General features: G+C 41.0%; 1 pseudogene; it reads left to right on the top strand.

The window, feature by feature from the left end:
• Positions 1-13,475, top strand: part of LOC132997395 (myotubularin-related protein 7-like) — a 33,971-nt pseudogene extending 20,496 nt beyond the window's left edge.
• The last annotated feature ends 1,692 nt before the right edge of the window (positions 13,476-15,167 follow it).

Raw genomic sequence — 15,167 nt, 5'->3', positions numbered from 1 at the left:
TGTTTTTGAAGAAACTTAATAATACAAACATTTGTGACCACGTTAGGGCTTGCTTGACTCATATTTAGCCATCATGCCTCACCCATCCTCACTTCTTCCTTCAAAGTCGGTTAATGCACTTTTTTAAGAATTTTATTTATATGTATCATTATTAATATTATTATTTCAGCATTTAGTTTGCCAGGAATATCATTAATCTCAGTCTCTATTTATCTATCTCTATCTCTATCTCTCTATATATTCTCTCTTTCTCCGTCTCCCTCTCTAGGCGGTGGCTGATGAAGGAGTCAGTGTGTTGGTCCACTGTTCAGATGGCTGGGACAGGACAGCCCAGGCCTGCTCTGTAGCAAGTACACTGCTGGACCCATACTACAGAACCATCAAAGGGCTCATGGTAACACACACATGTACATAATACACCCACGTATGTAGGCTTGACAAAACCACCCATCATCCATCCAAAATAATTATTTTCTCCAATGAGAGACCCACATCCGGAAGAAAATTCCACTCCACCTCTACTGGTGATAAAATGGTAACAAATTACACTTAAGAAGGCTGGTTTGAATTAAATTCACATTTATTCAGTTTTTTGTAAAACTGAAATTGTAACAGGTATATGCATAATCACAGAGCCCCTCTGGCAACATTCCTGGAAAAAAATGATGTTGCATGGCCACAAATTATTTAATCCTTGGAAACGGGATAAACGGGCCACGAGATATGAATCTGTTCTTTCCTAACAAGACCTGGCAAACTGAACTGAAGAAGCCTCTTTGATGAGATATGAAACATTTAACTAAATCACGTGATGTAGCCTCTATAATGGGCTTTAGTTTGACACACACTGTACCCATATGTACCTTTTTTTGTGCGTCATGATGCCTTTTTAACCCACGTGAACCATTTCGCTATTCATCAGACATTTTTACGACCCTACAAACCCGACCTGCAGATTAACCGCCAGTCCATTGGTATAACTTCAGTCACTAATGTTTAAATATATATAGAGTTAGTGAAAAGTTGCTGGTTCAAGACTCAGCTCCCTAAATTTACGTGTCAAAGTAAAAAGTCAGCTCTTTTATACCCTCAATTGTCAGCTGTGCAGTATTGTTGCAACATTTTGCGCCCATTCCATGTTCATACCTTTTATACAGAGAGAAGTGAAATAAAGATGTTCCTGCCTTAAGCCGGCTGTATAAAAAGTCTCTATCTTTCCTTCCCTCTTTGACTTATTAATTCATACAATATTCCAGCCCTCCTCCCCACCAACACACATGCACTGACCGTAGGGTACACTGAGCGTCAGTTTAACAAATATTTATGAATGGTGTCCAAATCACAACAAAATCTGCACTTCCTTTGACCACAAAGAATACACATGCCAAGTCATCTATCTGCCCAGACAGATAGATGTTTGTGCAATTTGTAGGTAGATTTCTGTTTTCCTCCCTTCTAGGTGCTGATAGAGAGAGACTGGGTTTCCTTTGGACATAAGTTCTCCCACAGGTCAGTTACTGTCTGTAGAGCAATGTAATTATAATAACTGTGTGTTTAATTTTCTTAGACAGGGTCAGCCTATTCTCAAACAGTGGAACCTTGCAGTTCCATATTTTTCATGCATGCTATGATTACAGATGTAAAACAAACACTAGGCTGCTATGCACAGCTTTCTTTGCAGTTGTTTGCAGTCTGCGTTTAGAGAAGATCTAATTAGATATGAGTTTGTGATTTTACGTTTCGATTTTCCCATTGTGTAACACCAGTTTAAGTCACATGTTAACTGTAAGACAACATAAAACATGTTTTAGTCATTTAATGTACAGGAAATTTAACTTTATTTTGGTAAGTGTCTGTGACTGATGCCACGGTTTGGAAAAGCAGGAAGAAAAGAACGATGGCAGAGACGGGAAGCCAGAAGTAGTGCTATGATGAGTTTATATTTGGAAACTAAAAGACAGAGTGTGACAGGGAGAGAAAGTCAGAAACACAGAGAAAATGGTTTAGGTTGATTTTAATTTCTAAGTCAACAAATCTAGGTAAGTAAAAAATCTCAATGATGGGGCCAAAGACCGTCTTTTATCTTATTATCCAGTAGTTTAACAATGTTTAAATGGTTTTTAATGGTTAAATATAGCGCTTTTCTAGTCTGATAACGACCACTCAAAAGTCTTTACAGTACAGTTTTACATTCACCCATTCACACACACATTCATACGGTGCATCTATTAGCAGCACTTTGTTGTTCTATGAGGGGTAAATCAGGGTTCGGCATCTTGCCCAAGGACACTTCGGCTTGCAGACGGGGAAGACTGGTGATCGAACTGCCGACCTTCAGTTGGCGGACAACCGCTCTACCCCTCAGCCACAGCCGCCCACAATGTTTAAAGTATTTAAATAAAAAGTGTCCATTCTAAGGTAAAGAAAACAACCAGTTGTACAATTTAGATTATCACACACTAGTGAAAACATCACTAGGATTATTTTATACTCAATTTCTGCCAATAGATCCCTTTCACCTGAATCTTACACACTGGACCTTTAACTGTCCTGCATTTTAGTTTGTCACTTCCTTTCATTTTACTTAAATTTTCACTCTTTTAATGGACTATATCATCTCACTTACTATTACTTTCTTCAATTACCACACCTGAACCTCATCACCAATCATTTTTTGGATTTTTGCCTGCTCCCTTTGGATTTGTATGCTTGTGCTTTCGTCTATTTCAGTAAATACCTTGATTTTGACTTATCATTTGACTTCCTGAGTGTTCTCTGCTTTTGAGTTTCTTCCTGCTTTGTTACACTTGTTATCACCCTTTTTGTTTTAATTGTCCATTTCCCATCTGCTACCATGGAGGAGGTGTGGTTTATAGCCTATATCACAACCAGCCACTAGGAGGCAATATTGATTTGTTATTTCCTCAAGGCTTTTTTACTAGAAACTGCTGATCTTCTCTGTAGCAGGGACACTGGGAGGGTCAGGACTGAGACACTCACAGGTCCCTGAAGAAAACCTGCTTGAGAACTTTCCACCTGAAAACTGAAGCAAAGGTCTTATTACCCATCAAGCTACGCTTATTGAGTGTAGCTTGATGGGTAATAGTTTCATTGCAATTAAATCTACTACACAATATAGCAATACAATATCATTTTACTGACTTTAAATCTATCTCTTATTACATCCCAACAAAAATTACAAATAATTAGAACAATGAACATTTAATTTGTGAATTATATCACAAATTAAACATGGCTTCCCTTCTAGGCAAGTCAAAGTTTCTGTTAAGCTAGAAAATCACTATTATTATTATAGACATATACACATCATATTTTACATCAAAGATAACAAGTCAACGTACAGTATTTTTTGGAGAGCGTGTTGGGGTGTGTAGTAAAGTGAGTGCTCTGTCCTGCAGGTACGCTCACCTGGACGGAGATCCCAAAGAGGTATCCCCTGTCATTGACCAGTTCCTGGAGTGTGTGTGGCAGCTTTCAGAACAGTTCCCATGTGCCTTTGAGTTCAACGAACACTTCCTCATTTCCATACACTCACATGTGTACTCCTGTCAGTACGGGACCTTCCTGGGCAACTGCCAGAGGGAGCGCAGGGATATGAGGTAGGACTGATGTAGACATTAAAGACTAAAGAAGCTTGTTCATATTTTAAAATAGAGCTGAACAGCTGTGGTTATGGATTAAAATGCGTATTTTTTCTTTGTTCTTGTCAGGGCACATGCTGCAGCATTTTGGACAAGCTGCAGAGTGTTTAACGACTTACTGCTGGAGCCTGATATTAATGAATTACAATAATCAGTCTGGATGTAACAAAGGCGAGGACTAGTTTTTCTGCATCTTTTTGCGAAAGGACATGTCTGATTTTTGAGATATTACGCAAGTGGAAAAAGGCGGTCCTAGAAATTTGTTTTAAGTGTGAATTAAAGGACAAATTAGGATCGAAGATCACTCCCAAGTTCCTTTTTGTTTCATTGGAAGCAATGGCAATGTCATCTAGCACAGCTATATTTTTAGCTAATGTATCTCTAAGGTGTTTAGGGCCAAGTATTAGAACCTCTGTTTTATCTGAGTTTAATAAGAGAAATTGCGGGTCATCTAAGTTTTTATGTCCTTGAGACATGCTTAGAGTTTACTTAATTGATTACTTTGTTCAGGTTTTATTGACAAGTATAACTGGGTGTCATCCGCATAGCAGTGGACATTTACAGAGTGTGTCCTGATAATGTTTCCTAATGGAAGCCTATATAATGAGAAAAAATTGGTCCGAGCACAGAGCCCTGAGGAACACCATGGTTACCTTTGGTGCACACAGATAACTCCGCATTAATTTGCACGAATTGCAATCGATCGGAAAAATATGATTTAAACCAGTTTAGGGCGGTTCCTTTGATGCTAATTAACTGTTCTGGTCTCTGTAATAAAATGATGGTCAACTGTGTCGAATGCTGCACTAAGATCACAGAGAATGAGGACAGACACAAATCCCTGATCTGAAGCTATTCGAAGGTCATTAGTGACTTTTGCCAAGGCTGTCTCCGTGCTCGGATCAGCTCTAAACCCTGACTGAAAGTCTTTATATACACACAAGGACAAATTTGTTGGTACCCTTCCTTTAAAGAAAGAAAAAACCCACAATGGTCACTCAAATAACTTGAAACTGACAATTGTAAATATCTGTAGAAGTCTTGGTTTGGTAACTCATATTTCTCTTTAAGCAGTTCAAATGACTTCAATACCCTTCCCTCGAACAGCTGGTCGATGATGGTACCCTTAACTTAATATTTTGTTGCACAACTTTTTGAGGGAATCACTGCAATCAAGCGATTTCTGTAACTGTGACTTCTGCACCTGTAAACAGGTATTTTGGCCCACTCCTTGTGAGCAAACTGCTCCAGCTGTCTCAGGTTTGAAGGGTGTCTTCTCCAGACTGCATGTTTCAGCTCCTTCCACAGATGTTCAATAGGATTTACATCAGGGCTCATAGAAGGCCACTTCTGGGTTTTTAGTTGTGAGTTTTGGGTCATTATCCTGTTGGACTGAGACCAAGCTTTCTGACACTGGGCAGCACATTTCGCTCCAGAATACCTTGGTAGTCTTGAGATTGCATTGTAACATGCAGAGATTCAAAACACCCTGTGCCAGATGCAGCAAAGCAGTCCACGAACATGACAGAACCTCCTCCATGTTTCAGAGTAGGTACAGTGTTCTTTTCTTTGTAGGCTTCATTTTTGCGTCTTTGAACATAGAGCTCCAGTTTTGTCTCATCTGTCCAAAGGACATTCTCCCAGAAGCTTTGTGGTTTGTCAATATGAATTTTGGCAAATTGCAGTCTCGCTTTTTTATGATTTACTTTCAACAGTGGTGTCCTCCTTGGTCGTCTTCCATGAAGTCCACTTTGGCTCAAACAGCAACGGATGGTGCGATCTGACACTGATGGACCTTGACCTTGGAGTTCACCTCTAATCTCTTTGGAAGTTGTTCTGGGGTCTTAAGTTACCATTCGTATTATCTGTCTCTTCATTTTGTCATAAATTTTCCTCTTGCGGCCACGTCCAGGGATGTTGGCTACAGTCCCCTGGACCTTAAACTTCTGAATAATATGTGCAACTGTAGTCACAGGGACATCAAGCTGCTTGGAGATGGTCTTGTAGCCCAGGGGTTCCCAAACTTTTCAGCCCGCGACCCCCAAAATAACGGTGCCAGAGACTGGCGACCCCCACCGTCCCTGGATGTGTTATATAATGCTGCGCAGAGCCAAGCACACACACTATTAGGCCTGCGAAACACGGGCATTAATACAGCACAAAAGAACAGCCTTACAGCCATGATATTATTTTATAGCAATTGAAGAAAAAGAATATAAACAGAATACAGGGAAACTCCCTGTATAAACAGCATGGCTGAGTGAGCATATACTTTAAGTATAAAAACTTGCCAGGTGATGTCTGTGCGCGTCTGTGTGCATAACGAGCAGCAGATACCTTGCTGCCATGTGCAAAAACTTTAGGGTTATTTATTTTAGCCTAAACATTACTTTCATTTCTTAAACCCACTAATGAGAGCATGGACAGAGCAAGTCCATTCTCGGCTTTATTTTGGAGACGGCCGGTCGGAGATCATTCTCCACGTTTAGCTGCGATCTGTATTTATTCTTTATGTATGTCAGGGCTGAGAAAGTCTTCTCGCACAAGTCTGCCAGCCTTGTTAACCAGTCAGGGTCGTGAGGTGGTCAGCGAGCTGGGATCCATTCTCCATCAGAAATATGCGCACCTCATCCCGCAGCTCATACAGGCGGCTCAGCACATTTCCCCGCAAGAGCAAGTCTGATATTGAGTGGACGTTTTTTTATGTAGTTGAGCATTTTTATGGCAATTTCCCTTTCTTAACTCTATCTTTATGTCCTGGGCCTTGTGGCGACAAGCCGGGCAATAAGGCCGTTATATGCTTCTCCGTTTTGGCTGACACGGACTGAAACGGACAGAGAAACGCCCACTCCGAGCACCTCGGAGAGCTTTTCGGGCACCTCAGATTTTTCTAACTATCCGTGGGCATTTCGCAGAGCCTAGGGACAGCCCTTGGCTGTGATTGGTCTTCAAACGACAGCATTTCTGAACGACACCATTTCCGGACCTCAAACTTCCTGTTTCATTCCCTATATCATAATAAACCTAAACACAACTTCGATTAATGTGTCAAGTGTGTTAAGCCAGCGGAGTTGTCCGGCTGACGGTGGCTGGTTAGAGCACTAACGGCATGTGTGCACGGTCACATATGGTTATAACGAACTTTCATAACGTAGCTAGCGTGCTAGCCACCATGGCGCTAGCCTACCAACTGCGGTGGTAACAGCGCAAAAACCCGCTGTTACGACATTAATTCCACAGCTATCATGACACTGTTCCACCAATACTGTCAGGTTAGAAGCAAACACTTAGTAGCTGCCTCCTAAAAGCTTCAAGCCGTGGAAATTAGCAACGCAGTTCGGAAACAAGACCGGGGAACCGCTGCCCTAAGAAACGATAACATCAGCATTTTAACCCGCTGGGTGTCACTTTATTTTATTTAGTTGCCATCGTTCACTGTGTGTGAGGAAAGCCGGGAGGAGGTAAAAAACAACATGGACTTCTTCTGAGAACTCATGAGGTAGGCTTCTCTAAGCCCGTCTTCCGTTGAGTCACCTACTGTTCTGGCGGTGAATTGTTTTCAGCACCCCAGCCTCGGACAAGCATAAATGAAAAAGAGTCCGTCGGATCCGTCCGTCCGTCCGTAATGGTTTCGCAGTAGCATACTGGAGCCTTTAGTCCCATTAGACAGCGGCACTGTTTAGTAAGGACTTTCTTTTGGCCTTGTACCTCTCGCTCGTTCCGCTTATCCGTGTCGAATAACCTCATGGGTCAACAAAGAAAAAGGAAAAAACTGATGGAAATGTTTATTGCATGGTTTTATTCTAATTTCAACTCATATTTATGTATATATTTATACAATAAAGGGTTAAAAATTCCATTTTAAATTATTTTAAAATTGTATTTGTTTTTGGACGGCTTCTCGCGAACCCCCCTCTCTGTCTCCCCAACTTTGGGAACCCCTGTTATAGCCTTTACCTTTAACATGTTTATCTATAAAAAATATCACAAATCACTCACACAAAGCACAGGGTAAACTTGGGGTTCTGTGTCTTGCCCAAGAACACTTCTACATGGAGGAGCCAAGTTTCGAAACATTGACCTTCTGGTTAGATTGAATGATTGTATTAATGGATAGTATGTGTGTATGTGGTTTGAATGCAGGCTTCATGAGCGGAGTCACTCCTTGTGGCCTCAAATGTGGAAGGACAGAGGCGAGTACACCAACCCCCTGTACAAGGCAGAGCTGAGCCAAGGTCAGGTCGTCCTGAGACCAAACACCGCCCCCTACTGCTTCAAGTGAGTCACAGCAGGAAACAGGTTCTCTCTTGTCCCCCTCCTCTCTAAAACCCTCGCTCTTCTCTTCCCTCATTTCTCCCCACCCTATTTTTTTTCCATTGAATTCAATTTAATATTTTTCAGGGATCTCTCTCTTCGAGAAAAGACTTTAGGAGTCTCAGGGGTAAACGTTTGTTGCAGCAGAATGCGATACAATTTAAATAATGTCCGCTGGCTTAGCCATTTCTGCTGGACTTTTAGGCTTAAACACGGTGGAAATGACCTTGTTTCAAGTTGAATTTAAATGTCGGGGCTTGCGGACACTTGGATGACACCACAGGAGCGGTATTGAGTTTTTTTTTCTGTTTTATTATTATGAAAAGGTCACCAGTTACATCAAAAGGTCACCAGTTACATCAATTGGATTGGATTCTGCTCAAAAAAAGTTTACCCCTGAGAAGTGTTTTGTGGACTCAAGCACTTCACCCATGCCTCCATCGGTAGAGTTGTGAGTAGATAAAGAGTGAATTTGGTGAACTATCTCTTTAAGGCTCCCTAGGGCTGTAGTTATATAAACAATTAACATAAAGAACTTCAGGTGATGTGTAGTATTCAGTCTCTCTCTCACACACACACACTCACTCGCACATTTTTGTCATTTTCAATATAAACCCTGTGTAAAAACACTTGAGTAGCTGCAGAGCTGAGGCTGATCAGCACCCACTGTGAACAACTGACAACCGTGAGCAACACAAATGCTGACAAAATTGTTCCTGGTTTCTCTCTCTTCTCTCCCCTATTTTCCACTGACATATACTCTTCCATTGTTCTGCTCCTGCCCCAACTGGTCGAGGCAGATGGCTGCCCCAACAAGTTTGTTTTCTCTCTCCATGTGCCAGAGTGCTTGCTCATTGTGGGAACTATTAAGTTTCTCTATAATTTTTATGGTTTAGATTTTATTATGTTAAGTGCATTGAGATAAAGTACGTTATTATTTCGTGCTATACAAATTGAATTGAACCGGGAATCACTGACACATACACATATTTAAAATAGTATTCTTAAGGCCGATATATGCTTCTCCGTTTTTGACGGATAGGACCTCCCTATCCGCCGTGCCTCGGAGAGCTTTTCGTGCACCTCTGACTTTTCTAACTGTCCATGTTTATTTCGGAAAGCCTACGGACAGCCCTTGGCTGTGATTGGTCTGCTAACGACATGATTTCCGTACGACGTCATTTCCGTACGACGTCATTTCCTGACCTCAAACTTCCTGCTTTTTTCCTGCTTCCGTTGCGCCACCTACTGTTCTGGCGGTGAATTGTTTTCAGCACGTAGAAGTATAAATGTAAAAGTGTCTGTCCGATCCGTCCGTCCGTAACGGATTCGGAGTAGCATAATGGAGCCTTTAGCTTGTTTGTTTCATCCAGGACAGAGGGAATCACTTTCTAATCCGAGCAGGTTAGATGGGGTTTTAACATCCATTTCCGGCTCCAGGGATCAGGGTTAGGGTTAGGGTTAGGAATCAGCTTCTTTGCCTCATGGTCCAGGACGATTGTGCAATAAATCCAGCCGGTTCTTAGATCAACTTTCCAGAAACTAGCAGTGGTGTACTTAAGTAGATTTTTCACATATCTGTACTTTACTTGAGTATTTATTTTCCTGACGACTTTTTACTTTTACTCGTTACATTTGAACACAACTTTCTGTACTTTCTACTTCTTACATTCTCAAAACTAGCTCGTTACTTGAGCAGCGGAGGTTGGCGCCGCACGCCTCTACGCACGGCGCACCTCTCTCTCGCTCACTTGCGTGCCGCTGCCTTGGGGGATACGCAGGTCGGGCGGCGTGTTTGAAGTCGGGGGGGTGGGCGCGAGAACCTCAGCGTCCAGAGGTTGGTCGGGGTGTCTTGGTCGACCGGGGTCGAGCAGGCTGTACCGGTGATGATCCCTCCGCAGGTTCACCATCAGAAACCTTGTAACAAGTTTGACTTCCTCTAGATAGTCAAGTTTAATCTTCTTCTCGGCGCTCCGCCAGGGCCGATCCGAGGACCTCCCTAAACCATCCAATGGGGAGTAGCTATGTGTGTGGGCAGGGACTTAATCAACGGGTGCACATCCCCATCCATTTATTCCCCTTAGAATGATCCAGGTGCTCCTGCAGGAGCTCGGTTCAGTTCAGTCTTTATTATTCTGTCTGAAATTTGGCCTGCAGCAAAACTAGACTGTGTCGAGTGAGTTTTTCTTCTCTGTACTAGCAAAGTGCATGCTAACAAAAGAGAAAGTCTTATTTTCTGTGCCTAGAACTTGTTTCCCTTTGCTGAGTTATCATAAGGGGCATTGTGTATCACTCTTGCTACTGATGAAAGGTCCATGTTTAGTAATATTTACAGAATGTTTTAGTGGTTACACTGTGGTTTATTAAAGTTCTTAGGCAGACACAAGAGGCACTTGTTTATAGTTGATTATTTGTTGTCTCAAGAAGTTCAGATGCACTAGTCATTACTATTTGAACCTCAGCATCTAGGGTTCCCAATTTGTAAAATGATACATTATATACATTATATGCATATTGTTGTTATAATTTTTCAGTTGAAATACATCTTGAGGAGAAACATTTTGGGTTGTTTTGTGTCTGTATAGGCCTACTATAAAAAGTACTTTGCATTTTTTATTTTGGCACTTGTACTTTTACTTTTGATACTTAAGTACATTTCAACACCAGACACTTTTGATACTAAAGTGCATTTAATATGAGCTACTTTAAGACTTTTACTCAAGTCATTTTCTGTGGGGTGACTTTTACTTTTACCAAAGTCACTTTCAGGTAAGATATCTGTACTTTTACTCAAGTACGGCTTTCAAGTACTTTGTACACCACTGGAAACTAGTTTATCTGTTTTGTGATCTCCTTCCTACAGTTACTCTCACTTCACATGTTTCCACTCCATGCTGCCTTTGTTTGAGTTTCCCTCCTTTTCGGCTCACAGGCGTGTCACCTTTATCATCTCCCTCGCCCCTCCTTTTCCTGTTGAGGAGTAAAGGGCCATTCTGTTCTTTTAGTTTTCTCCTTTCTGCTACAAGTATAGCAATTTATTGTGTATATTTTATTAATGTAAGACTGTAAATATTATGTAAATTACTTAATTAACAAAAAACATTAAATATTCATCTTTATCCTTCTTATGAAAAGAGAAAGCGCCCCTGTTTGTCTGTGCAGTCAGACATAGTCTACAAATAAGAGGGGAAATCGTAAAAGAAATACATTACAAAGTATTACATTCTATTACTTATTTTAAGTTTCTAATCCTATTTTCTCCTGTCTTTAGAATGTGGAAAGGTCTCTATAACTACATTGAGAAATCAAGGCCTCCTCACCAGTCACCTGCTGACTTTCTGTCTGCTATGAGGGAGGAATCCCAGCAGCTGGAGGAGGAGCTGACTAATCACCAGGAGGTACCGCCAGAAGGTACTTTCCACCACCACCATCCGGGCTACAGACAAGGCATACAAAAGACAAAGACACCTACTGCTATGTCACCTCCATAATCCCAATCTGACATCATTCTCTTCATCTGAGAATCTGAAAACATTCTCTCTGACATTGTGACCCCAAGACATCTACTTCAGTGTTCAGCAAAATCATAATTTTCCTTCTTTGCACAATGAAACTCTCCCTCATCCCATTTGTGCAACTACATTCAGTGAGTCATCATGGCCTGTATATATATATATAGTGGCTTTCCTTTTTTATGATGACCACTCAAAGTGCTTTACAGTTCAGTTTTGCCATTCACCCATTCACAAACATTAATGCAGTGCATCTTTTTGCAGCACTTCCTCTATCATGCATCAATCATACACTGTCTGCACAACCAATAGGGGCAACTTGGGGTTCAGTATCTTGCTCAAGTACACTTCAAGACGCAGAATGGAGGCGACAGTGATTGTTCAACCGACCTTCCTGTTAGTGGATTAATCTTCTGCAGCGCAGTTTTTATGAAGTCTCCAGTTTCCGCCTGGGACACACATATGATGCTCATTGTTATTTTTGTCCCAGCAGCTCATTTCAGAAGTGTGACCATGATAAATATTTATATAACCAATGTTAAAAAGAAAATATCTAACATTTAAAGTAACCTACACATCTCTCTGCCAAACTATCATTTGAAAATGAAAACTTCACTTTTCAACCTTTGAAAACAATCACCCATTTAAATATATTCTTGATTATTCAGTGATGGAAAGGGATTAGATATAAATTATATTATTCACAAAGATAACAGAACTTTCTTGTGTAAGAATTATATCAGACAAGTTAATATTCCAAACTGTTGCACCAATTCTGGAGGGAAACAGATGCATCAGCTGCTTTACACTAGGATTTTCCAAACAAAAGCGTGTGTCTTTTTTATTTCAAACCAACACAGTAAGTGCTCTGTTCAAACAGGAATTTAGTAAGAAAAAAAACAAATAACTGGGAGATAATCATGAAAAGAGTGGTTGTTTAATGTGGAATGTCTTGTTCTTTCCTCCCTGCAGAGGATCGCAGCCCTGAAAGGGAAACCAATAACGTGGGAGAAGATTGAGGTTCCACGGAGGGTTCCGAGCCGCCTTCGGCAGAGACACTGTGGCCCGGATCGATCCACCACTTACACAGACCGAATCACCAGCTTTACACAGGACAAAGCCTCAGAACCAGCACCCTGCATTCGCCCTGCCGATAAAGCCACGCTCACAGCTTAAGTGTCAGGACCCTGACGACCTCTCCACCTACAGTGACCTGGAGTCGGGCGTGGCTGACCTCAGCAGCCGCTTGTCTGGCGGTGGGGACTACGGCAATGAGTAGGTCCTGGAATGAGGATGTCCGCACTGCTGCCTGACTGGAAATAAGTGAGGCCAGCCGCCTGGCTTGAAGATGATAGAGGAAGTCTTACAAATATATTAATTCACACACTGGTAGGGAGGTAGAGGAAAAGAGCTTCTAGCTTGTCCCATTCCTACTGGGACCAAAAAGAGTCTCAGTGAATTAAAGTGAAACCTCACTATCTGTTTATCAGTCAATCTTTTTGTTGAAGGCATGGGTAGAAACTAGTTGGTGTTTTTATGTTTTAGGTGCCCTCATTTGTGATTACCTTCGTGAGATTGTCAAATGTTACATGACACTAGGTTTGGATGATGTAGAACACACGCTCCGTGAGAGGAGAATCTGATGAAACACAGAGTAGGACACACACACACAAACACTTAATATAAGAGGAAGTAGCTCAATAGGAAGAAGCAATTAAATAGTGGGAAGTAGCTGAATAGGGGGAAGTAGCTCAATAGGAAGAAGTGATTCAATAGTGGGAAGTATCTGAATAAGAGGAAGCAGCTCAATGGTAAGAAGTAGCTCAATAAGAGGAAGCAGCTCAATAGGAACGTTTTGGGTAAATTGATTCAGCAACCAGAGACCTTTTCTGCCCATATATTTAATTTGTTTCATGATTATTGGCAAAAGTTTATGGTTAATAACGGGCATGATTTTTTAACAATCCTGATAATTCTTAATACAAATGTGTATCTCAGTCTCACTCAATGCTATTTATTGAATTTGTTTTTAAATATAAGCAAATAAGCTAAATCCATCATGGCAGACAGTTATGGTCCAAAAAGGCTTTTTGTAGAACACATAGAGCTGAACTTGTGTCTGAAAGTCAATCGGACAAACTGTGTGAGCGGATAGGCCTGTCAAATGTAATAGGGCCACCATTCAATACAATTTTATTTGAATAGCACCAAATCATTTTAGAAAAACCCAACAGCTACCACAATGAGCAAGCATTTCGTCGACTGTGGATTGAATGATATGGTAGGATGTTCCAGCGGCTTGGAGCGTAAAAGCTAAAGGCACTTTCACCACTTTTTGTTGAGGCCAGGGGAATAACCAGGTGGCCTGTTCCAGATGATCGAAGCGGTTCAGGTGTTACAAAGCTAACATATGAGTATGATATCAAGGTGGCACACCATGTAGAGTCCTAAAAAACGACCATGACAACTTTAAAATCAATTATAAAGTTTACTGGAAGCCAGTGTAACAACAATAAGCACAGGTGTTATATGGTCATATTTCCTTTTTCTTGTTAAACTTTAGCAGCTGCATTGTTGAGTAGCTGCAGCTGATCCAGATGCTTTTTAAAGGTCCCTGAGAGCAGCGTAATGAAGTGGTCTACCCAACTGGATATAAAAGCATGGACATTTTTTCAGTGTCTTCCTAGGACAAAAAGCTCCTTACTTTGGCAATATTTCTTAAAAATCCAATTTTAATTATGCTGTAGATGAGGCTCTGGAAAGTGAGGTCAGTGCTCAAAATGACGTGACCTGTTTCTGACCCATGTGACACTTTCAAGAGATACTAATGATAATTTGAGAGATCTGGGGCCTCATTTATAATCGTTGCGTACGAAAAAAACGGTGTCTGAAAGATGCTTATGCCACCTCTTACGCAAACATTGGGATCTATAAAAACAAACTTGACTGGAGAATGTGCGCACTTGTACGGTAACTGTGACCCATAAGTATGAACATTTTGGAGAGGGGAAAATGACGGTGCAGATGTGAGGTGGTGAATTGAAGCCAGATTACTGATCCACTTCATCATTAACATTAAAACCAACAGCGTTATTGTTGCTAGTGCGACAAAACTGTTCCATACCTTCAATTGAAAAAGATATGAGACAACTTACAGCAAATTACGTTCAGATACCATTAAGCAGCAGAGTTGCAGAGCTGAGTCATTAATAGTTTTTAAATTTTTTCTAACAATGCATGTTTCATCAAGTCCAACTTTAGTTTTCATATAGTGTGCGTGTGTAAAAGTGTTGTGGAAAACTTTTTGAATCATTTTGCTGAGGAAACAGAGGTTGGATATTTGTCTGTAGTCTCATGAGAAGTAGTAGAACAGTTGAGGCTCTGTACCCCTCATTCAAGATCATGAGCACTTACTGGTATTTAATGTGTTATTGATAATGCATCACAAAGGGATTATCTTAAAGAGAAAACACTGAACATAAGATAATCCATTATAAGTTCCACATGGGGGACAAATTGGATTTGCATACATTTATTCCTGAAAATTAAAACCTATTGTGGCTCTATGTAATGCTTTAATGGCGGTGACTGGGTGGTGAAGAATGCACTATTTCTATTTTGAACAGGCTCTTAACGAGAAGTGCATCGTAAGGCGTATGTTGCAGTTGAGCAGTGAGGG

Source organism: Limanda limanda, chromosome 2 (genome assembly GCF_963576545.1).
Source record: "Limanda limanda chromosome 2, fLimLim1.1, whole genome shotgun sequence".
Taxonomy (NCBI): domain Eukaryota; kingdom Metazoa; phylum Chordata; class Actinopteri; order Pleuronectiformes; family Pleuronectidae; genus Limanda; species Limanda limanda.
Note: the sequence above shows the minus strand (reverse complement) of the source record. Positions and strands in the feature narration are given on the sequence as shown.